Genomic DNA, 3068 nt, shown 5'->3' with positions numbered 1-3068 from the left:
CATAGAGAAATTCTAACAAATCATAGAATACTTTTGTCTCTCTCAAATAGGTGTGTTCAGTAAGGATACTTAAAAAAAGCGAAACAAGCAAAGACTCATATAATACAAGACGCTCCAAGCAAAACTCATGATATGTGACGAATAAAAACATAGCTCCAAGTAAAATACCGATGGTCGTTAGAAGAAAGAGGGGATGCCACTCGGGGCATCCCCAAGCTTAGTTGCTTGTTTCTCCTTGAATATTACCTTGGGGTGCCATGAGCATCCCCAGGCTTAGGCTCTTCTTACTGCTTACTAGATCATTGATGGCGCGCGTTGCCGCACCCGTCTATTTTCAACTATAATGGAAGGAAATTTCATTAATATATGATGGCATTGAATATTGATGTTAAATACGAAATAAGTTGCTTAAAATTGCACAAAAATCAACTTTTCTAGAATTGAAATGCTGAGAGAATTCTTTTAGAGTATTATCACTCTGTAATTCCTTGGAATCCATAAAGTTATAAGGGTGTACCTCGAAAGCAGAGCTTTGTGCATCATATCCTGCTCCATTGATTGAACATAGCTATAGAAGAAGTCGAGTGTCTATAGGCATCTTTGATTCCAGCCAGATGTAAACTGGATGCGGTTGCATCACAATACAGTACATAACGAGAGTCCTCTGGAACCTGAAATGAGATGCCTTCCCTCTGCTCGCCTCCAAGTAGCAAAAGATTAAACTGCAAATAGGAACGGGTAACCATCCATAGGATATCTTGTTGTATTAAAATGAAAATAAGAACCTTGGTATATCAGCATCACGCACCTGCAATATCACAACTAAATATTAACACACACATACACATGGATGGCCATCTTCTCTGGCTAAGGTGAAGGTTTTCTAAGAAGAACAACAACACATGTTTTACCTTCATTTTGATAGCAATAATAGTAGAAAATTTAATAAAGTACTCATATAAGGCACTCAGAAGAATCTCAGGTAGATGTATTATGAGCAAGGCTAAATAATGAAGAATTGTAGAACACAAACTGAATAAGGGATCAATGCATTATCACAACTAAAACTTAGCACACACATACACATGGATGGCCATCATCTCTGGCGAAGGTGAAGGTTTTCTAAGCAGAACAACACATGTTTCATCTTCATTTTGATAGCATCAATAGTAGAAAATTTAATAAAGCACTCGTATAAGACACTCAGAAGAATCTCAAGTAGATGTATTATGAGCAAGGCCAAAATATGAATGATTGTAGAAAACATATTGAATAAGCGATCAATGCACTATTTATTTTTCAAATTCAGTCTTATGCATACATAGAAATTAAAAATTGGTATCGACAACTAAAAGGATAATTTATAACTTCTGCAGTACTAAGAACACCTTAATAATGAAAATATAGGAGGTAAATTAGAAATTGAAAGCGAGATCACAACACAAAAATAGGTGATGGTGGAATCAACAAAATACAAAATGTGGAACATCGTTAGCATGTCAGTTTTACCACATAATATGCTTCTTTTGCCCAACAATTAACCATTGCTAGCGACATTTTCATTTAATCAATAAACCAGTTAAGTGTATCACCTAACAAACACTATAGTATATACAGATGCAGGTTAATGGTAATAACAACCAGCAACCTTGTCACATCGTTTTGCAACCGTCCGAAGAGCAAATTATCAAATATTTGCAGTGCAACATGTAAATGTACATTGCAGATGCAAACAAAGATTGAACCTGTAGAAGGCCGATGTGAAGTCCCCACCGGTTCCACCAATCGAAAGAACGGGCCAGGCTGAGAAAGTCGTGTAAAAGAGAGGATCAACCTAAGGTCAGGCACGCCATGGCGCCTATGCCTGTTCCAGCTCCACTCGCCTTTCCATCCTCCGGTCCTCATCCTCTCACCATCAGTGGCTTGGTGAAGCCTGGCTAGTAGTCAAGTGACTACATAGGAAATCGGTAGCCAAATACCCGAGGTATATGTACTACCCACTATTAAACAAACAATCTCTAAAAATTTCAAAGAGAAACAATAACTGAAAATTGACTACTCATTCCCACCCGTAATCTGCTTTGGGCGACAATTGATTGGCCATATATAGTACGTAAAACTGAGGAAAGGAAGATCTGATTAACTTCCCTGATGACCTGATCGTATTGCATCAGGCGATCAACAAATCACTTGACATTTACTACCTCTCCCTTTCCATGCATCTTTCCGCTGGTGAAGCCTCTCCATGACCCTGGTCCGCAGAGAGCCGCCACAACCTCCATCCGTCCTTCGTCCGCGATCTTAGCCGCGAGGCACGGCCACCTCCGGCTAGCCGCGAGCACCGATCTCCATTATCGTCGACCGGCTGAATGGACCGGCCCCCAAGTGCAGGATCCTCTCCATCGACTCGGGCCCGCATCCCGCGCTGGATACCCTCGATCGAATGCGGCTGGATCCTCTCGATCGACTGGCAATGGATACCCTCGCGCGCACACACATAGCCTAGATCCGGCCACTGGATGCATGAGCCACCCGCATCGAACCCGCGCTGGGCGCATCGAGCGCCGCCTGCATCTCCTCTCTTGCTCTCTGTATCGACCGCACCTCCTCTCTGGAGCGATCTTTTAAGATTTTTTAGGTGAGGGAGCGATACTTCGCTGAGGTTTCTTCGTTGTGTTGGGCTAGGAAAACGGGCCGATGCGGCCCAATTAACAACAGGACTCCAAAAAAGCTACGGGAGCAGCTGCCGTCGCCACATTCAGCCCACTTCGCTATTGACTTACACTTAAACGCGAATCCAACAGTGAAGAATGCCCAGTTGACGAAATCCAACGGACAGAAACGCATAATTACTGAGAGGGCAGGGATTAGGTGCAGTTTTACTGTTCTTAATTCCTTCATCCATCGTGATCTCACCCAAAACATGAAAACTTCAATCACTCAAAACTTAACAAAATCTTCGTGAGATCCGTTAGTATAACAAAGCAATTCACTACTCTAAGTACTGTTGCAAACTCATTCATATTTTATTATTGCATTATATCTACTGTATTCTAACTTTGATATGG

General features: G+C 41.7%; 1 long non-coding RNA gene across 1 annotated transcript; it reads right to left on the bottom strand.

The window, feature by feature from the left end:
• Positions 1–234: 234 nt before the first annotated feature.
• Positions 235–2650, bottom strand: LOC123065337 (uncharacterized). The gene is made up of 3 exons (XR_006430963.1): positions 1746–2650; positions 518–722; positions 235–338 (listed from the first exon to the last, which is right to left on the bottom strand). It is a non-coding gene; the product is annotated as an uncharacterized lncRNA (long non-coding RNA).
• Positions 2651–3068: the final 418 nt, after the last annotated feature.

This window comes from Triticum aestivum, chromosome 3B, assembly GCF_018294505.1.
Source record: "Triticum aestivum cultivar Chinese Spring chromosome 3B, IWGSC CS RefSeq v2.1, whole genome shotgun sequence".
In the NCBI taxonomy this organism is placed as follows: Eukaryota; Viridiplantae; Streptophyta; class Magnoliopsida; order Poales; family Poaceae; genus Triticum; species Triticum aestivum.
Note: the sequence above shows the minus strand (reverse complement) of the source record. Positions and strands in the feature narration are given on the sequence as shown.